General features: G+C 44.0%; 1 protein-coding gene across 1 annotated transcript in view; it reads left to right on the plus strand.

Moving 5' to 3' along the window:
* Window positions 1-18649: 18649 nt before the first annotated feature.
* Window positions 18650-22516, plus strand: part of LOC103345403 (potassium channel subfamily U member 1) — a 238332-nt gene continuing 234465 nt past the window's right edge. Inside the window, exons 1-2 of the transcript XR_016235029.1 lie at window positions 18650-18859; window positions 20831-20941. The gene's annotated coding sequence lies outside the window, so the exon portion shown is untranslated. The remainder of the gene's footprint in view (window positions 18860-20830; window positions 20942-22516) is intronic.

Here is a 22516-nt window from a genome sequence, read left to right on the forward strand (position 1 = left end):
AATATCATCCCCAAAACAGCTAACTGCTAAAGTATATATTGATTGTGTAAAACTCTTGCACAATAAAACTGATAGTATCTTGTTTATCTACCTCATGTTCAACAAATCATAGACTAGTTTGTATAGGAATATGTATAGAAATATAACACAAGGGCTGATATTGTGGGTGCATGTTAAGCCACCTCCTGAGATGCTGGCATCCAAGATGAGTGATGGTTAAAGTCCCAGCTGCTCCACTTCTGATCCTGCTCCCTGCTAATGAGCCTGAGAAAGCAGCAGAAGATGGCCCAAGTGCTTGGACACCTGTCACCCACATGGGAGATCCAGATGGAGTTCCAAAGTACTGGCTTAAGCCTGACCTAGCTCTGGCTGTTAGAACCATTTTGACAGTGATCCAGTGGATGAAACATTGATAAATTCTCTCTCATTCTCATTCTCTCTCTCCCCCTCCCTTTCTCCCCCTCCCTTCTCTAACTCTGCCTTTCAAATAAATAAATACCTTAGAAGTGGAACTATAAAAAGAGTAAAATATAATTACATAATTATACATATAAGAAGCGTAACCATTTAAATTATTCATTCATTCAACAAATATTTGAGTTCTCAGTACTGGCATTGTAGCGTACTAGAGTTTGGAACATTTCTGTGATCAAAGCATAGAACCTTACCTGTTCTTATAGAGTTTTCACTCTGGCTATTAAATTCCATGAAAATCTTTCCCAGCAGAACCCTCACCAACCAAGTATTATGTCACTTCTCTGTGACATAATATACAGGCATTTTCTTATATGGGCTATATACTATTCCTTTAAAGATAAGGACTTAGAATTTGTGATTTGGATACACAGAGAAAAGTTTTAAAGATTTTTCCATAAAGCTGTATTTGGCCCCTTTTGAGTAGGTGTAACACACACACATGCATTCAGACACACAACACATGCATAAAAACTTTCTTTTAAAAGCAGATTTTGCTGGTATGTCTAAATTAAGGCTTGACTTTTATAAATAACTTTCCACATTTTGAATCATATATTCATTCTATTGCAATGTGGCTGTACAAACACTACTTAATTAATTTCATTCTCTGCCAGCCTGTTAATATAACTCAGTTTTGTTCTGCATTAAAAAAATCTCTCTTTTAGGCATATCCATGCTTAAGACATTCATCTTTGAAACTATCTGAAATATTTAAAATTAAGTATGATTTTAAGTGCTATGTCTACATTCTATTTACAGAGTAGATTGTGGACTAATGACTGTTTGTAAGCAGTGATTTCTTATCAAAAAATGTTTCATAGAGAAACACACACATACACATGAAAAATATTGTTTCCAATGTTGGCAAAAGTTCAATCCAGGCATTTAATAGAGGAGTTCTGAACTAAATCAGGTTAATTTGAATGCAAGGAATAATAAGTCTACAAAGGTTAACAGAGCTATAGAAAAATTTTCATTTAAGTTACATTCACATCTGATAAAGCTCATAATTATTATTTATAACTTTTATAAATGACAAGACTGTTTCATTTGTTACTAGACATTAAATATAATATCTGTGAACTTTAGCACAACACAGCTTAAACATTAATATACATAATTTAGAGACTTTATATCATTGAGAATTATTGACTTAATATGTTAAAATGAAATAAAAGTTAATTTCAAATAGTAATACCTACTTATTTTGATTTAATAGACAAATATATGTGGAAGAATGAAAAGTTTTATCACTTTGCATCCTTGTTTACAGCATATGAATCTACTTTTACTCTAGCCATTATATCCTGTTCAAATTCTTTCACTGGCTTGCTTATCTTTAAATTATTCCACTAAATTTACCCTCAGAATTGAACTTTTATATTCACATGAAATTTTTACTGTAAAAGCAATAGCAATCCCTGTTCTTACTAAAACAGTATACACAGTTATCAGAAGAAAAGAACAATTCTCTACACTGTATTCACGTTGCTACCAATATATTAATATGCAATTCTGATTTGTTAAAATGTGGTAGGTGAACTATAGTAAAATCAAATAATTATTTTTGATAAACAAAATGCAATACACATGAGATAATTTTCACTTGAAAATCATATAATTATTTCTGCTTTATATCATTAGCACAGTAATGTCTTTGAGGATTAGAACCATTTATCATGTGTCCTAGTCCCAAAACATGATCTTTTACACATTATCTACTTAGTGATAATTAAAATATATGTGATATAAATGTATATGAATAATGAGAATAATATCAACTATTTTGATTACCAAAAAAATGCAATCCTAAGCTTTTAATAAATCTGATGTATAGGAGCTGGCACAGTGGCACAGTGGGTTAATCTTCTGCTTGTGGTGCCGGCATCCCATGTGGGTGCCAGCTCTAGTACCAGCTGCTCCTCTTCCAATCCAGCTCCCTGCTGTGTCCTGGGAAAGCAGTAGAAGATGGCCCAAGTGCTTGGACCCCTGCACCCATGTGGGAGACTAAGACTTGCCTATTTTTTACATCTTCTTTCTTGTCCAAAGTTCTCTATTTGAGAAAATAACTATCAATGTTTTATTGATCTTTTTTGCCTCTTTATGGTCTTCATATTTATTTATGTCATATGTCCATGCTGCAAAACGTTGAAGGCTAGGAAAAAGAGGCTTAGCAATAATAATTTTTGGTTTATTCTTGCTGAGAAAATAGAGGAGGAAAATTGTTTAGTATCATCTTATAAAGTAGGAATAAGACATGCAAGTTATACCAAGATAAGGAAGTATATGGGAGCCAGTATAAATACCTCTTTTTTGAGGAATTAACAACTGCATCTTTTATTCAAATATCTTTCCCCTAAAACAAAAATCCTCTATAATAAATATCAGAAACAGACCTGCATTCTGGCTCTGATTCTGGAAACTGCACCTGCACCTTGTGATATTCTTGAGAGAAAGTAGATAGGAGAACCAAATGAGAAATACAATGGAAGTCTACCTGGGCCTGAGAAGCCCTGCTTACAATTCTTTCATGCATTCATACTTTACACTATTGGCCTGGCTATAATTTTGCCAATGGTCATGCAAAAATATGGAAATATGTCCCCCTTAGATAGGCTGTGCCAGTGACTAAGGGTAAATGACCTGTTTTTCCTAAATCTATTGTTTCCATCTATCTTTATCAAAATATTTGTTAAGTACTTGTGGTAGGTCCTGTTTTCTGTTAGCTACTGGTTGTAAAAGTGAAACAAAAGAGACAGGTTTTCTTCTCTTATGTAATTCATGATCTGGTAGGCCAGACAGAAAATAAACCAGACAGTTAAACAAACAATATTACTAATGAAAGAGATTTCTACTTTAAGTATTACTTATAATGAGAATTTGTATTACAGGTATATAGGGAATCTGACTGCAAATCTTTATTCTCTTAAGTCTTAATAGAGAACATTTAGTGGCACTTAATCAATGCCAGAGATTGCTCTAAGTGCTGTACATATATGAGCTTATGCTCTGCAGACACTTAAAATAAAGCCACTCATGAGGAATCAAGATGATACAGTGGCTGTGAGATGCGTGCATCAGTACCTAGCCATTGCGGTGTGGCACTTCCAACGTCTTTTCTTATTAATGGATCCTCACTGCTATGGTGCTTTACTAATATTAGTGTTGGGTACGATCCATCTTGTTTTACAGATGAAGATGCTGCCAGCACAGAAAATTGAAGTCATATGCTCCAAATCACACAGTTAATAAATGACAGAGGCAATATTAGAACCCAGCAATTTGAATCCAGACTTTGCCCTGTCACCCACTATGTGGTACTGTCTCATTTAGAGGTCATTTCATTCTGGGCTTTCTAAAATGTCAATCCAAAATCTGAAAATGAATAACACATTCAATTGAACAAAATGCATTCAACTTCAACATTCTGGTTTCTAAAAGAAATCTCTGTGGGCTGGCATTGAGGTATAGAGGTGCCTCTGCTTGTACCGTGTGTGCTAATTCAAGTGCTACAACTTGGCTTCCAGCCAACGTGCCTAGGAAGGTAGTAGATCATAGCCCTAGTGTTTGGGCTCCTACTACCCATGTGGGAGACATGGATGAGAATGAGTCAGCAGAGGAAGATCTCTTCTTTCTCCCTCTCCCTCACTTTTTATCTCTCTCTCACACACTCTCTCAAAATAACAAATAAATCTTTAAAATAATAAAAGAAAAATGATAAATATGTTAAAATATACAACCTCCTGATTGACATAATTCAAGTTTTAGTGATATACTTTGGCTCGTTTCTGTTTCATAGATGTATGTGTTTTGCAGTGTCCTCTGTCCACATTTAGACAGTGCCACCTGTGCAAATCTCCCTCATTGTTACTCTGACAAACCATCATTGTTCATTTTGTTCAGTGTGAGTGGTGGGAATTTAATGTCATTTCCATTTACATAGTATTATCAGGTAAATTTTTTCCTCTTTGATAGAATTTGTAGAATTCTCTCAAAGCCTCTATTCTTCAATATTCATATAGGTCACTTCTACTTAATTTGTCTTTTCTTTATGTCTAAAAATTTTACCAACTTCTCCTTATCTAGAAAAATTGTATACCTTTTTAAAATTCCAAATCAAAGTTGGGTCCTCTGTGAAATTACCTCACTGAGATTCAATTCACCTTTCATGCCTCCCTCTTCAGTCCCCGTTGTCAATGGCAGTACCTGTCACAGGTGTTCTCTTGTTGAATTTCAGTCACCAAAGTCTTAGTACCCTACATCTGACTGGATTGTTCTAAGAATATAGTATGGAATTTTCTTTTCCTGTATACACTTTGGAAAGCACAGCCTGTATAATGCTTGACATACAGTTCATATTCAATAAGTACGCGTTCAGTGGGTAACCCTAACCGAGCACATTTACAACATTATGTGCCCGGGCTATTTCACATGTGCATCTGCTGGGTTTGCTTTCAGGTCACATGGAACTTAGAAAACTCTTGTTATTCCTCTCCTATCTCTCCCTCCCTTCCCACCCTCTGCCTCCCTGAACAAGGAATCTAAAAGTCCTTTAAGTAGAACAAGTTATGTCACATTGTGATTTGATTTATATTCATCATCTCTGTGCCCAAGGCAGCTAGTTTATTCCTCTCCTCAAGAATATGACCCACTTAGGAGTAGAAAAAAGAGAGGTGATTTTAAACATTCTTTAGTTAATAAAAGATTCCTTCAAATTTCATTTTCTTAAGAATGAAACATCATTTAATTATTGAGACTTTTATTTTAAAAGTGTTGATAATAAAAAGGAATATATCTAGAGCTGTTAGCCTGAATTCCTGTACTTCTCGGTGCTCACATTTTAGCTTGGATGTGAACTCATACGAGAAAGAGGTAGTGTGTGTTCACAATCAAACTCCATGCAGTTCTACTTTGATTTTTATGAGGCTTCCACACTTCGGTGCATTTTCTGTTACAAGTTATCTCCTCATGTAGGCAATGCTAGGGATATCTTACAAGGATGTTCTTGGAGTTTAGGCTGGCTTTCTGGCTCCTGCCTGCCTCTGGAAAGTGATACACGGCATGCTCCTCCCAGGGCCTTCTTTATTCCAGTTACTACTGATGGATATACATCCTGAATGGCACCACAGGGAGCAGCTTTACGTGGGGCAGTTGGCCATCTGTCATTTCCTGCATCATCTGACATGCAACAGCTCAACATTTAGCCTAGGAAACGAATGTTTCTAGAACCAGCATCTGAAGAGGGAAACATATTATCTCTATCTAAAATAATAAAGGTCCAGATAAGTAAGAGACTGCTATTATTTTAATCTGATGGTGCACCATTCCCAGAGATATCTCTCGTCCTTTGAGACACTATATGTAGCTTCCTCTTGTCAGGTGGGCTGCTTCCAACTCTCCTCTCCAGCTGCGTTTTTCTTCTTTTTTTTTTTTTAGGCTAATCTTGCCCTTATAGTAGTCCCAGGGTGCCAACTCTATTCACTCGGAACGCTGGTACTGTCTTCACAAGCTGACTGCTCACTACTGGAGCCTGGGTGAGGTATGCCCCTACTGATCAGGCACAGGAGACAGAAGGTCCAGATTACATCTTACCTGTGCTAGTGCAAAGAAACTTTACAGCACGTGAAACATTCTCAGCTTCATACAGTGGGCAAAAGTTAACAATTTTAAAACAAATGGCTAACAGAAAATGTGTGCTTTTCTGCCATTAGATGACCTGTTTATCCAATTTATATGTCCTAAAAAATCAAACTTCAAAGGGGTTAATTCCTTCAATAAGTTATGTATTTATATGGATGAAGGAAATGAGCCTTCTAGAATCGAACTAGTCAATAGTGAATTGGTAGACATCTCAGATTAAACACTATGCAAAGCCTTTTCCACTTGCTTCAAATGCCATTACATTCTGAGGTCACTGTAAAAGGTAATGGGTAAGGTTTATAAAAAGACTTGTACGAATTTTGAAACTATTTGCAACTATAATTCTAATTTAGATGATGATAATGAAGGGAGGCAGAAAGAGACAAGAAGGTCTCTCCTCCCTTCAGAGAAAGGTACCTCATTCTTTGATGACCTGTTCTTTCCACTGGGGTCTCACACACGGAGATCTTTCATTTAGGTGTTTTGGTTTTTTTTGTTTGTTTGTTTTTTTCCAGAGTGTCTTGGCTTTCCATGTCTGAAATACTCTCATGGGCTTTTCAGCCAGTACCGCATGCCTTAAGGGCTGATTCTGCGGCCAGAGTGTTGTTTAGGACATCTGCCATTCTATGGGTCTGCTGTGTATTTCACGTCCCATGTTGGATCATTCTCTCCCTTTTTTATTCTATCAGCTAGTATTTGCAGACACTAGTCTTGTTTATGTGCTCCCTTTGGCTCTTAGTCCTATCATTATGATCAATTGTGAACAGAAATTGATCACTGGGACTAGTGAGATGGCATTGGTACATGCCACCTTGATGGGATTGAATTGGAATCCCCTGGTATGTTTCTAACTCTACCATTTGAGGTAAGTCAGCTTGAGCATGTCCCGAATTGCACATCTCTTCCCTCTCCTATTCCCACTCTTATATTTAACAGCAATCACTTTTCAGTTAAGTTTCTTTTTTTTTTGATAATGAAAACTTTCTTTTTTTAACTGCTCTTTTATTTAATGAATATAAATTTCCAAAGTACAGAATATTGATTACAATGGCTTCCCCCCCATGACGTCCCTCCCACCCGCAACCCTCCCCTTTCCCACTCCCTCTCCCCTTCCATTCACATCGATTCATTTTCGATTCTCTTTATATACAGAAGATCAGTTTAGCATACATTAAGTAAAGATTTCAACAGTTTGCTCCCACACAGAAACATAAAGTGAAAAATACTGTTTGAGTACTAGTTATAGCATTAAATCACAATGTACAGCACATTAAGGACAGAGATCCTACATGAGGAGTAAGTGCACAGTGACTCCTGTTGTTGACTTAACAAATTGACACTCTTGTTTATGGCATCAGTAATCACCCTAGGCTCTTGTCATGAGCTGCCAAGGCTATGGAAGCCCCCTGAGTTCACTGACTCTGATAATTTTTAGACAAAACCATGGTCAAAGTGGAAGTTCTCTCCTCCCTTCAGAGAAAGGTACCTCCTTCTTTGATGACCCATTCTTCCCACTGGGATCTCACTCGCGGAGATCTTTCATTTAGTTTTTTTTTTTTTCTTCCAGAGTGTCTTGGCTTTCCATGCCTGAAATACTCTCATGGGCTTTTCAGCCAGTACCGCATGCCTTAAGGGCTGATTCTGAGGCCAGAGTGCTGTTTAGGACATCTGCCATTCTATGGGTCTGCTGTGTATCTCACTTCCCATGTTGGATCGTTCTCTCCCTTTTTTATTCTATCAGCTAGTATTTGCAGACACTAGTCTTGTTTATGTGCTTCCTTTGACTCTTATTCCTTTCATTATGATCAATTGTGAACAGAAATTGATCAACGGGACTAGTGAGATGGCATTGGTACATGCCACCTTGATGGGATTGAATTGAAATCCCCTGGTATGTTTCTAACTCTACCATTTGAGGTAAGTCAGCTTGAGCATGTCCCGAATTGCACATCTCTTCCCTCTCCTATTCCCACTCTTATATTTAACAGCGATCACTTTTCAGTTAATTTTCAGCACTTAAGAAGAATTGTGTATTGATTACAGTATTCAACCAAAAGTATTAAGTAGAACAAACAAAAAAAAATACTAAGAGGGATAACATATTAAGTTGCTCATCAACAGTCAGGGTGAGGGCTGATCAAGTCACCTTTTCTCCTAGTGTTCATTTCACTTTAACAGGTTTCCTTTTTGGTGCTCGGTTAGTTGTCACCTATCAGGGAGAACAAGTGGTATTTGTCCCTTTGGGATTGGCTTATTTCACTCAGCATAATGTTTTCCAAATTCCTAACAGGGATCACTTTTCAGTTAAAATTTAAACACCTAAGAATAATTGTGTGTTAATTACAGAGTTCAACCAATGGTACTAGAACAAAAAAAAATACTAAAGAGGATAAAGTATTACATTGTACATCAACTGTCAGGACAAGAGCTGATCAAGTCACTGTTTCTCGTAGTGTCCATTTCACTTCAACAAGTTTCCCCTTTGTTGCTCAGTTAGTTGTCACTAATCAGGGAGAACATATGCTATATGTCCCTTTGGGACTGGCTTAATTCACTCAGCATGATGTTTTCCAAATTCCTCCATCTTGTTGCAAATGACTGGGTTTCATTGTTTTTGACTGCTGTATAGTATTCGATAGAGTACATGTCCCATAATTTCTTTATCCAGTCTACTGTTGATGGGCATTTGGGTTGGTTCCACGTCTTAGCTATTGTGAATTGAGATGCAGTAAACATTAATGTGCAGACATCTTGTTTGTTTGCCAATTTCATTTCCTTTGGGTAAATTCCAAGGAGTGGGATGGCTGGGTTGAATGGTAGGGTTATATTCATGTTTCTGAGGAATCTCCAGACTGACTTCCATAGTGGCTTAACCAGTTTGCATTCCCACCAACAGTGGGTTAGTGTCCCTTTTTCCCCACATCCTCGCCAGCATCTATTGTTGGTAGATTTCTGAATGTGAGCCATTCTAACTGGGGTGAGGTGGAACCTCATTGTGGTTTTGATTTGCATTTCCCTGATTGCTAGTGATCTTGAACATTTTTTCATGTGCCTGTTGGCCATTTGGATTTCCGTTTTTGAAAAATGTCTATTGAGGTCCTTGGCCCATCTCTTAAGTGGGTTGTTTGTTTTGATCTTGTGGAGTTTCTTGATTTCTTTGTAGATTCTGGTTATCAACCCTTTATCAGTTGCATAGCTTGCAAATATATTTTCCCATTCTGTTGGTTGCCTCTTCACTTTCCTGACTGTTTCTTTTGCAGTACAGAAACTTCTCAATTTGATGCAATCCCAAATGTTAATTTTGGCTTTGACTGCCTGTGCTTCTGGGGTGTTTTCCAAGAAGGCATTGCCGGTACCTATATCTTGCAGGGTTTTTCCAATGCTCTCTAATAATTTGATGGTGTCAGGTTGTAGATTGAAGTCCTTAATCCATGTTGAGTGAATTTTTGTGTAAGGTGAAAGGTAGGGGTCTTGCTTCATGAATCTTCATGTGGAAATCCAATTTTCCCAGCACCATTTATTGAATAGACTGTCCTTGCTCCAGGAATTGGTTTTGTATCCTTGATCAAATATGAGTTGGCTGTAGATGTTTGGATTGATTTCTGGTGTTTCAATTCTGTTCCATTGGTCTATCCATCTGTTTCTGTACCAGTACCATGCTCTTTTGATTACAACTGCCCTGTAGTATGTCCTGAAATCTGGTATTGTGATGCCTCCAGCTTTGTTTTTGTTGTACAAGATTGCTTTAGCTATTCGAGGTCTCCTGTGTCTCCATATGAATTTCAGCATCATTTTTTCCAGATCTGAGAAGGTCTTCGGTATCTTGATTGGTTTTGCATTGAATCTATAAATTGCTTTTGGGAGAATGGACATTTTGATGATATTGATTCTTCCAATCCATGAGCATGGAAGATTTTTCCATTTCTTGGTATGCTCTTCTATTTCTTTCTTTAAGGTTTTGTAATTTTCATCGTAGAGATCTTTAACGTCCTTGGTTAAGTTTATTCCAAGGTATTTGATTGTTTTTGTAGCTATTGTGAATGGGATTGATCTTAGAAGTTCTTCCTCAGCCATGGCATTGTCTGTGTATATAAAGGCTGTTGATTTTTGTGCATTGATTTTATACCCTGCTACTTTGCCAAACTCTTCTATGAGTTCCAATAGTCTCTTAGTAGAGTTCTTTGGGTCCCCTAAATAAAGAATCATATCATCTGCAAAGAGGGATAGTTTGAGTTCTTCCTTCCCAATTTGTATCCCTTTAATTTCTTTTTCTTGTGTAATAGCTCTGGCTAGAACTTCCAGAACTATATTGATTAGCAGTGGTGAGAGTGGGCATCCCTGTCTGGTACCAGATCTCAGTGGAAATGCTTTCAACTTTTCCCCATTCGATATGATGTTGGCCGTGGGTTTTTCATAGATTGCTTTGATTGTATTGAGGAATGTTCCTTCCATACCCAGTTTGCTTAGAGTTTTCATCATGAACGGGTGTTGTATTTTATCAAATGCTTTCTCGGTGTCTATTGAGATAATCATATGGTTTTTCTTCTGCAGTCTGTTAATGTGGTGTAGCATATTGATTGATTTGCACACATTAAACCATCCCTGCATACCAGGGATAAGTCCCACTTGGTCTGGGTGGATGATCTTTCTGATGTGTTGTTGCATTCTATTGGCGAGAATTTTATTGAGGATTTTTGCATCTATGTTCATCAGGGATATTGGTCTGTAATTCTCTTTCAATGCTGCATCTTTTTCTGGCTTAGGAATTAAGGTGATGCTGGCTTCATAGGAAGAATTTGGGAGGATTCCCTCTTCTTCGATTGTTCTGAATAGTTTGAGAAGAAATGGGATTAGTTCTTCTTTAAATGTCTGGTAGAATTCAGCAGTGAATCCATCTGGTCCTGGGCTTTTCTTTGTTGGGAGGGCCTTTATTACTGTTTCAATTTCTGTCTCAGTTATGGGTCTGTTTAGGTTTTCGATGTCTTCCTGGTTCAATTTAGGTAGATTGCATGTGTCCAGGAATCTATCCATTTCTGATAGGTTTTCCTGTTTGCTGGCATACAGGTCCTTGTAGTAATTTCTGATGATTCTTTTTATTTCTGTGGTGTCTGTTGTTACGTTTCCTTTTTCATCTTTGATTTTATTGATTTGGGTCTTTTCTCTTCTTTTTTTAGTTAGTTGGGCCAAAGGGGTGTCAATTTTGTTTATTTTTTTCCAAAAACCAGCTCCTCGTTTGGCTGATTTTTTGGAATTTTTTTTGGATTCAATCCTGTTAATTTCTTCTCTGGTTTTAATTATTTCTCTTCTCCTACTAGATTTGGGTCTGGTTTGCTGTAGGTTTTCTAGATCCTTGAGGTGAATTGAAAGCTCATCTATTTGGTGCCTTTCCAATTTCTTGATGTAGGCACCTATTGATATAAACTTTCCTCTTAACACTGCTTTTGCTGCATCCCATAAGTTTTGGTATGTTGTGCTGTTATCCTCATTTACTTCCAGAAACTTTTTGATTTCTCTTTTAATTTCTTCTATGACCCATTGTTCATTCAGGAGCATGTTGTTCAACCTCCATGTGTTTGCATATGCTCTAGGGATTCCTGAGTTGCTAATTTCCAACTTCAATCCTTTATGGTCTGAGAAGCTGCATGGTATGATTCTAATTCTTTCGAATTTGCTGAGACTTGCTTTATGGCCTAGTATGTGGTCAATCCTAGAGTAGGTTCCATTTACTGCTGAGAAGAATGTAAAATCTTTAGCTGTAGGATGAAAAGTTCTGTATATATCTGTTAGATCCATTTGGGCTATAGTGTCGATTAAATCTGCTGTTTCCTTGTTGATCTTCTGTCCTGTTGGTCTGCCTATTTCTGAGAGTGGAATATTGAAGTCCCCCAGTACTATTGTATTGGGGTCTAAGTTTCCCTTTAAGTCCCTTAACAAATCTTTTAGATAAACCGGTGCCCTGTAGTTAGGTGCATATACATTGATAATTGTTATATCTTCTTGTTGAATTGATCCCTTCATCATTATATAGTGTCCCTCTTTGTCTCTCTTAACAGTTTTTCTGGTAAAGTTTATGTTGTCTGATATTAAGATGGCTACGCCCGCTCTTTTTTCATTTCTGTTGGCATGGTATATCTTTTTCCAGCCTTTCACTTTCAGTCTGTGTGCATCTTTGTTGGAAAGATGTGTTTCTTGTAAGCAGCAAATAGATGGGTTTTGTTCCTTAACCCAATCAGCCAATCTGTGTCTTTTAACTGGACAGTTCAGGGCATTCACGTTCAATGTGACTATTGATAAGTGGTAACTTTGCCCTGCCATTTGCCAAAGATAAGTTCTAATATATGCTTTGAATTCCCTGTGATCTTTTGCTGTGAGGTTTCCTTCCTTTATCTTCTTTCATACTGATGACCGTGTTTCTGTGTTTCTGTGTGCAACACATCTTTAATCATCTTTTGCAGGGCTGGACGAGTGGCAACAAATTCTTTCAATTTCTGTTTGCTATGAAAAGTCTTTATTTCACCTTCATTCACAAATGAGAGCTTTGCAGGATATAATATTCTGGGCTGGCAGTTGTTCTCTCTTAGTACCTGGGCTATATCTCGCCATTCCCTCCTAGCTTGTAGGGTTTCTGATGAGTAGTCAGCTGTGAGTCTGATTGGAGATCCTCTGAGAGTAATCTGACGTTTCCCTCTTGCACATTTTAGGATCTTTTCTTTATGTTTCACTGTGGAGAGTTTAATTACAACGTGTCGTGGTGAGGATCTCTTTTGGTCGTGTTTATTAGGGGTTCTATGAGCTTTCTGTACTAGGATTTCTCTGTCCTTCTCCAAACCTGGGAAATTTTCTGCTAATATCTCACTAAAAAGGCCTTCTAATCCTTTCTCCCTCTCCATGCCTTCAGGAACTCCTAGAACCCAAATGTTGGTTTTTTTAATAGTATCCTGAAGATTCCTGACAATATGTTTTAGATTTCTAATTTCCTCTTTTTTTCTTTGGTCTGACTGTATCCTTTCCTGTTCTCTGTCTTCTAAGTCCGATATTCTCTCTTCTGCTTCACCCATATGTTTTTAAGGCTCTCTAATGTGTTTTTCATTTGATCTATTGAATTCTTCACTTCATTATGATTTCTCGTCACTATCACAGTTTCCTGTTCTACTAGTTGATTCCTCCTTAATATTTCATTTTCACGAGAGAGATTTTCTATCTTGTCCATTAAGGATTTCTGTAGTTCAAGAATTTGTTTTTGAGAACTTCTTAATGTTCTTATCAATTTTTTGAGATCAGCTTCTTGCATTTGTTCTATCTTATCATCTTCATAATCTTGAATTGGGGTGTCTTTTTCATTTGGGGGCGTCATAGTGACTTCCTTGTTTTTATTACCTCGGTTTTTGTGTTTGTTATTTGGCATATTGGAGATATTTGGTTTCTTCACTGTGGTGCTTTTTCTTGTTATACTATGACTCTAGATTAAGTGGACTGTTTTTGATGGAGCCTTAGAGGCTTGAGATGGGTATGGCCTGAGAGCTCTGTTTGGTGTGCCAAAGGTGACACTCCCAGGTTAGGCATGGTAGATCTCTCTCTCTTTCTTTTTTTGATTCAAAATGGGAGTAATTCTGCACAGCTGAATGAAGTTGGAGGTCGTTAGCAGGCAAATGATATACCCACAGGAGCCAGAGATCGGAAGCTCTTTCCCAAGGACCACACAGGGAATCTGTTCTGCCCTCAGAGTGGGCTCAAATTCTCCTTCAGTCTCCCACTGGGTTGCCAAAGTTATGGAATTGTAGCGTCTCTGGAGAGTACTCACGTGAATTCCGTGAGTTCTCTCCCCCACCGTCTCTTTTTTCACAGTCTCAGTTCAGTAGCCCCACAAATTTACTAGGTCCTAATCTCCTGTTAATTCGCCCCACCCAGAGTCAGGTTTTTCTGCTAGGCTCAGGGCCGGTGCACACCTGAGGTCGCTCTGCTTATGATGTATGTCCAAGATGGCGCCTGCTCTTTGTCTTGCTCGCCTTTGAGAGGTGAGCAGAGAGAGAGAAACCCATGTCCATATCAGTCACTTTTTTTTCTCTCTCTCTCTCTCTCTCTTCTAGTTAGCTGGTGAACATTTCCCCCCCGGGGGTCGTTCCCTCTAGTCTCCTCTCTCCGCTTGCCTGCCGGTGTCTCCGGTATTGAGGTTTGGCTCACTTCACGTCCCAGCGCTGGTGTGTTGAGTCTGCCGCTGGTGTCCCGAACTGTGGGCTCCCATGCTCTCCACCCAGGTCTGTGAATCACTCATTCCGGAAGAGTTTCTTCTGCTGTTTCTTCCCCTACTCTTCCTTGAACCTGCAGTATCTCCACTTTTATTAAACTGTCTCTCCCCGGACTATCAGTGTGCTCCCTTCCTATTCTGCCATCTTGCCTCCTCCATTTTTAAAATTTTTTTAATATGACAGGCGGAGTTAAATAGAGAGAAAGGTCTTCCTTCCGTTGGCTCACCCCCAATGGCCACCATGGCCAGCACACTGCGCCGATCCAAAGCCAGGAGCCAGGTACCTCTTCCTGGTCTCCCATGTGGGTGCAGGGCCCAAGCACGTGGGCCATCCTCTACTGCACTCCTGGGCCACAGCAGAGAGCTGGACTGTAAGAGGAGCAACCAGGACTAGAACCCGGTGCCCATGTGGGATGCCGTCACCGCAGGCAGAGGATTAACCTAGTGAGCCATGTCGTCAGCCCCCATCAGCCCCAAGTTCTAACAGCTGCATGTGGTTATGTAACCACCATCACAATCCTGATAGAGAATCTTGTGTTTAAAAAAAAATGTATTTGCTTATTTGAAAGGCAATTACAGAGAGAGTTACAGAGAGAAAGAGAGACCCAGACAGAGACAGAGAGATTGTCCATCCACTTGCTCACTCCCCAGATGACCTCAGTGGCCAGGCATGGGCCAGGCTGAAGCTGCTCTCCCAGGGACTGCAGGTGGCAGTTTAGTCCCTATGCCACAGTGCCAGCCCTGAGAATAATTTTATCACCTCTACCCTTTGACATGGAATTCCCCCCTTCTAGATCCTCAGTCCTTTGAAGCCACTATTAAGTGTTCTTCACCTAGTTAGGTTGACAACCAACTCAAAATTTTCTTAAAATGGTGTGGAGGGGCTGGTGCTCTGGTGCAGTAGGAAAAAGCCACCACCTGCGGTGCCAGCATCCCATCTGGATGCCGGTTCAAGTCCCGGTTGCTCCACTTCTGATCCAGCTCCCTTGCTAATGCACCTGGGATAGCAGCAGAATATGGACCCAAGTGCTTGGGGCCCTGCACCCACATAGGAGACCCGGAAGAAGCTCCTGGCTCCTGACTTTGGATCAGCCCAGTTCCAGCCATTGCAGCCATTTGGGGAGTGAACCAGCAGATGAAAGACACCTCTCTCTCTAACTCTTTCATGTAAATAAATAAAATAAATCTTTAAAAAAAAAAAAAAAACAGTGTGAAGACTGCATAGAAGATCTGAAAGGTTAAGTTCGGCTTACTCGCCCCATCCGCTCTTCCGGTTCAGGCGATCACAAAAGACCAAAAGCTTCTGCACTCCCTGCGAAAGTCCCTGGGCAAGGAGATCTGAAGTCCGGCTTGCCTGTCTGAAGTGGGGGAGAAAGAGGAAAGCAAGGGCCTCCAGCGCAGCAGAGGAGTAGCTCACCCACTGCCCTGAAGTCTGGTGCAGGACTTCAGATGACAGGAGAGGCGACGGCAGCCCCAGGTTTCACAGGTTAAGCAACAATGCTAAGAGCCCGACTCTGCTGCCAGACGTATGTGTCCTGCTTCCTTCACTTGGCGCTCTCTCTCGCTCTCTCTCTCTCTCTCTCTCATATTTGAAAGGCAGAGTTACAGAGAGGCAGAGGCAGAGAGATAGAAGTTTCCATCCACTGGTTCACTCCCCATATGGCCACAACAGCTGGAGCTGGGCTGATCTGAAGCCATGAGCCAGGAGCTTTTTCCCAGTCTCCCAGCTCTGGCTGTTGCAGACACTTGGGGAGTGAACCACTGGAGAGAAGATCTGTGTGTGTGTGTGTGTGTGCGCGCGTCTATAGCTTTTTTTTTTTTTTTAAAGATAGACATTTCCACTAGATTGCCTCTTTTTTTTAAAAGATTTTTATTTATTTATTTATTTGAAAGTCAGAGTCACACACACACACACACACACACACACAGAGGTCTTCCATCCGATGGTTCACTCTCCAACTGGCCGCAATGGCCAGAGCAGTGCCGATCCAAAGCCAAGAGCCAGGAGCTTCTTCTGAGTCTCCCACGCAGGTGCAGGGGCCCAAGGACTGGAGCCATCTTCTACTGCTTTCCCAGGCTATAGCAGAGAGCTGGATCAGAAGTGGAGCAGCTGGGACTTGAATTGGCGACCATATGGGATGCCGGTGCTTCAGGCCAGGGCATTAACCCGCTGTGCCACAGCACTGGCACCTGTCTATAACTTTTTCAAATAAATAAATACATCATTAAAAAAAAAAAAAAGGCAGAGCCACATACAGAAAACTTGCAGAACCAGAGGAAGTCCCCCTGCTTACTGCTCAGAGGGACAGCAAGAGTTAATGTGCAGCCTGGATAGGATGAAGAGGAAGAAAGCCTTGGCCCTTGGGGAGGTCACCGTGCACCCCTCCTTGAGTCAGTGACAGCCTGTGACATCAGCAGCCGTGTTAGGCCTCAGCGCCCGTCTCCTGCACCGCCTCCTCCCTTCTCAGAATGGCTGTAATTCTTCACGGGAGGCAACAGCAGGGCCTTGAATGTTATCTGTGCGGCCCGTGGTGTAGTCCCGGCCCCCTCCCCTGAGCAGGCACGGAGGGCACACGTGTGCAGCCCGGAACACGTGGACTGCGCAGACAGGTAGGGGAGCCCCCCCCCGGGCAGCTGGCACCATGTCTGCCCACGCGGTCTCTGCACAGGGCCTGGGCGCAGGCTGGGAACCAGCGGCGGGCACTGAGGCCTGTCTTCCCTGGGCTGCACGGCTGCCTCCCTGGTTGATCCAACCGAGAAGGGGCGAGAGTCCCCATGGGGGTGGGTTGGAGGGGAAGTGGAAACAGGGCTGCCTCACCAGAGACAGGCAGATGGGGACAGGTGTTGCAGGGCAGCATGTTAAGCAGCTGCTTGGGTCCCACCTGCTCTGCCTCCAATTCAGCTCCCTGCGGATGCACCTGGGAGGCAGCGGAAGCTGGCCCAAACATCTGGGCCGCCTACATGGGAGACCTGGATGAAGCTCCGGACTCCTGGCTTTGGCCTGGTCTAGCCCTGGCTGTTGCAGCCATTTGGGAAGTGACCAGCAGATGGAACCCCACCTGCACCCCAAGAGAGACGTGGAGGAACTCAAGCTGTGGTATCCTCCAAGTACTGCGGGTGGCAGTCAGGAGAACAAGCTGTTCCTAAAGATGCGGGTGGCCAAGGAGAAGCAGGGCCTGCAGCGGGCCTGAGTAGCAGCCAGGGGAGACCCTGCGCCTGCTCTGCTCTGTGCACCTGGCTCTAGGGAGACCCTTGCCCCTTTCACATTTAGGGCAGGGAGATAGGAGCACCAGGCCCTGCTATTGCCCCCAGGAGTGGTGACAGGAGACAGCCATGTGTCACCCAGGAGCAAATCTGGGTGATCTTTTAGGTTTCCAATCTTCTTGCCAGGTGAGTCTGACTTAAGAACAGCCTCTAGGTCACCCTTGAGGAGAAAAGATTTTTATCGAAGACCAGAACATCACAGGCTTAGTGACCGTCTCCCTCTCTCTGCCTGGAACAGCCACGCTGCCTCAGTGGCCTCACTGAGACCTGGCACAGGTCCCCCGTAGTACACAGCCGGGGGTGAGCACCCTCTCTGCCCTGCTTTCTGCACATGCCAAGCCCCCACAGCACAGCTTGGTCCAGCACAAAACCCCTCAGAGGAGAACTAACGTGAGCACGGCTTTGGTGCCCGCTGTCCGTATCACTGAATCAAGTAAATGAATGAACCACTGAGCACACATGGTGACCAAGGGGCTGCAGGGGGAACCACAGAGGGACCCAAGGCCAGAGGACTTGTGTTAGCGTCCTGCCAGTTGTGCGACCTTGAACAGTCATTTCTGCTCCGTGGACTTGAGGTTCGTCGTTTGTAAGAACAGGAGCCAGAGAGCTCCTCCCAGCTCGGCTCACGGGGCTTTCCTGCAGGCCCCCCGGCTCACTGTCGGGGCAGCGTTTCTCACCTGCACTGCAATCACCTGGCAGTTTTTCTTTTCAATGCAAGTTTCTCAGAGCCTCAATGCTAGACCTGTGACAGCTGCAGTTTCTAAAACGCACACTGCAAATTTCTGGGGGCCGCATGCTGGCTCCACGGCAGCCGCGGCCAGTTTGCTGCGCTGGGTCTGGCGGGCCTTGCTCCGCTCCTTTCTACCCTCCCCTAACCCACAAGCAGCCCGAGCAGCGAGCAGCGGCATGTGGCAATCGCTCATCTCCTTGACCCCTTCCTCTGCTTGCTGAGTGATGGCTTTGTTATCTCCTTGTGATGAAGCATAGCCTTCAGCTGGGGGCATTTAAGACGCAGCGCACACAGCCCAGGCCACAGCTGCAGGACCTGGGGGTGGACCTTGAAGAGTTCATAAGGATGAAGCAGCCGCCCTCGAGAGAGCAGAGGCAGTGGCGGCGGCGGCGGCGGCGGCACGGTCACACGGTCACACAGTCACACCTGCCAGCAAACAATGCTGCTAGTGACGTTCAAGCTGTGTGCTGGGAGCTCCTACAGACACATGCGCAACATGAAGGGTGAGATCCCTGGGGTGGGGACCCAGCTCCCCAACTGTACAGCTTAGTCGGGGAAGGGATGGATAGGGTGTCAGGCCAGCCAGGTTCTCATCCCAGGTGGGTGGAACCTAGGCAACTCTCTTCCCTTCAGACCGTCTTCGGTAGAAGGAGAAGTTAGTCTTGACTTTTTTTTCCCCCTTAAGATTTATTTACTTATTTACTTGAAAGGCAGAGTTACAGAAAGAGGGAGAGAGATCAATGTTCCATCTGCTGGTTCACCCCCCAGGTGGCTGCAATGACCAGGGTTGGGCCAAACCGAAGCTGGGACTCCTTCCAGATTTCCCTCATGGGTGTGGGGGGCCTGAGCACTCGAGTCACTTTCTGCTGCCTTTCAGGACCATTAGCAGGGAGCGGGATCAGAAACAGAGCAAGTGGGCTTTGAACCGGCGCTCATGGGATGCCTGCATCACAGGCAGTGGCTGCACTGGCTGCGCCCCAGTGCTGGCCCCAGGGGAGACTTACCCTTGTGCAGTCAGGAAGAGACAGAAACCAGGCACTCCACACCCAGCTTAGTTCTGCTGCTGCCATGGAAGGGTGCACAGAGCAACCTGGATGAGTCTGTCCCAGGGGTGCTGGGTTGAACCAGCCACCGCTGAGCCAGAAGCCACGCTTGAAGACCCACAGGCGGCAGCAGGCACTGAAGGGTTAAAAAGTTAGAAGCCGCTTCCCCCCAACCTCCTCTGGTGAACTTTCCTGACCTCATTAGACTTGCTCTGCATAGCCATTCTCTGTAAAGTTAATTAGTCAGTAAATTACCCCAATGTGAGCGTAACCTTAGTTTCACCTAAGTAAGATAGAAGAAGTCACCGTATATCTCTTTGCCTCCTGGAACTCTGACCCCACCATGTGTCCCTTATCGCCATTCAGCTGCGTTCCTAGGTATCATCAAGGCAGTTCCTGCAATCTTGTGTGGCCCTCCCTTTTGGCAATAGGAGGCTTTTTGATACTCCCTGTATAGGCCATATGGTTCTTTGAGGTCTAATCAGGCCCTTACTCGGTATCCTATACTCCCTGTATTCATAAATCAACTGATTGTAAAATCACTTAACTTGTATCAATTGTTTACTCTATACCACTGTCTGCTCTATGCAATGATTGATTTTCTTTGTTTAAACGTGTATAAAAACCCCAACCCAAGACTATTCGAGGCCGCTCGCCTGTACTGGGACGGGGGCCCCGACATGTTGGAACATCAATAAACTTTACCCTTTGTTAATTACATGAGAGAAGGTCTCTTGGAGCGTTTTTGGGGTGGCAAGAGCAATTCAACTCTAATTCGACTGTAACAGCACTACAATGCTGGCCCCATCTTTCTTAAGACTTCTTTATTCGAAAGGCAGAGTGACACAGATCTTCTGTCTGCTGGTTCAATCCCCAAATGGTCTCAACAGCTGGGGCTGTGTCTGCCCAAAGCCAGGAGCCCAGAAGTCCACCCGGGTCTCCCACATTAGTGTTAGGGACTCAAATACTGGAGCCATCATCTGCTCCCTCCCAGGTGCATTAGCAGGGAGCAGGATGGGAAGCTGAGTAGCCACAACTTGAACTGCGCTCCGATATGGGATGAGGGCAACGGCTCAACCCACAGCCCCACCATGCCAGCCCGCGGGGACGGGTTTCTTTTACTCGCTTTTTGCAGCAGGCTCTGTCTGGTTGCTGGAATGACACTGCCACGCCCTCCAGGGACAGAAACTCCAGCAGGGTCTGGCACAGACGCTGCGGGCAGGATCAGGCTTGATCGCCCCAGACAAAGGCTGTGCACCACTAGGGCCCTGCAGGCAGCCTGCTGAAGCCTAACAGGCCCTGAATTGGGAGCCAGGGACCTGGCATTCCTAGGTCTCCTAGGAATCTGTGTCCCTAGGCAATTGGTGATTCCAGGCCGGTTCTCTCTCTGTAACCCTCGGTGGCAATAATGGCTTCTCTGCCTCCCCGCAGGGCTGAGGCAACAGGCAGTGCTGGCCATTGGTCAGGAGCTGAACTGGAGGGCACTGGGGGGCCCCACCAACACATAGATCAGCCAGGTGCGGCGTCGGAGCTCTCTGCTTGGTAAGTGCTTGGGGCTATTGGAGGGGGTGGACACTCTGGCTCTCCTGCCCTTTGTCATTTAATTTTGCAAGTCCCTTCCCATCTGGGAGTCCCTGCCCTGTCTACCTTCACCATCAGGCTCAGCCCTATGGCTTTGGTCTTGGCTCTCCAGAGTCATGATCAGGTTCAGAGATCAGAGCGGTGACAATTGGGGGCAGGCCAGGGGCGTGGAAGGACGCTGTAGCTCTCCTTGGCTGTACATCCAGGTTCTTGGCTGGTAGAGACTCTACAGTGACCAGGAGCTGGCCTACATCCAGCAGGGAGAGGAGGCCCTGCAGAAGGCCCTGGGCATCCTCGGCAACCAGGGCTGGAAGGAGGAGAACCGGCAGGTAGGGAAGGCGTGGGCAGAAAGCTGCCGGTCCCCAGTGTGCCCTCACTGTGCACAGGGCCAGTGGGGCTGCTGTGCTCCTGGGACTGCCGGCCTTGCTCGGCCTCCACTGGGCAGCAGGTGGCTTAGAGGACTCCCCTTGTCCAGAGAGGCCCTCGGTTACTCCACCCCACCCCCACGAGACATCTTGGCAACTCTTCAAGAAATCCTGTTTGCATCCTTTGCTAACATACCAAGGATGAGGAGCCTTCAAAGTGAATGGAAAAATGCCCCTTATGAAAAAGCCACAGGCGGATTGCAAAATTCTTTGCACCAACACATACATCTTTTGATTCCATTTCCCCACAAGCTTGCTGAAGTCTCCTCTCACACGGCATACATTCGGCAGGTGGTGCGAGGGGGACTCTGTGAGTCAGAGCCCTCATCACGCTACGTTAGAACACGCACAGAGCTGCGCGCTTGGTCTGTGCTGTTGTGCCGGCCTCGCGGCTGAGCTTGTGGGACTGGACGGGAACACAGAGGCGGCCCAGCGCCCTCCTGGGCTCTCTGCTCCTGGGAGCTGCAGCCTCACCAGACGCAGTGGTTCTGCCACCACAGACCTTAGTGGCTTTATCCTCAGCCAAAAGCTCACCTGCTCCATTGCCCCAAAGTTCAGGTAAAATTTCTCTTAAGTTTGCAGAGCAGAGGAGTTAACAGACTACAGTTTGGGAGTCAAGACACCTGGGATGTGGGCCCAGCACTGCTCTCAGCCTGGGATCCTCACTGACCTCTTCTGGCCTCATGTCCTGGTGTGAAGTGAGGCATGGAACAAAATCAAACCTCTACCATCTCAAAGAAATACCTGGTTGTAGACCAGCTGTCTCTCCCTCTCTTCATCCTGAAGTCAGGGCAGGGTCCTCTCAGGTGGTCCAGCGCGGGCCACCAACATTCACCCAGAAAAAAGGGTCTGAGGCGGGTGGGCAGGTTCCCCTCACTGGTCCTGTGCGGCCACGGCTACCTGCCTATCGTCATCAGCTGGAGCTCCTGTGTCCTCTTCCCTTCCCTCTGGTGCCTGGTCCTGCCCATGAGACCTTGGCTAGCAGTGTCGTTGTCCCTGACAGGCGAACGGGGACAAGGTGCTGAGCAAAGTGGTGCTTGTGGCTCCCAGGTCCTGCAGAAGATTGGGAAGGACACGGTCATCACGCACGTGCTGGCCGCAGAGGCAGCAG

The sequence above is a fragment of the Oryctolagus cuniculus genome, chromosome 1 (genome assembly GCF_051225735.1).
Source record: "Oryctolagus cuniculus isolate XC-2025 breed Fujian yellow rabbit chromosome 1, ASM5122573v1, whole genome shotgun sequence".
Lineage (NCBI taxonomy): Eukaryota > Metazoa > Chordata > Mammalia > Lagomorpha > Leporidae > Oryctolagus > Oryctolagus cuniculus.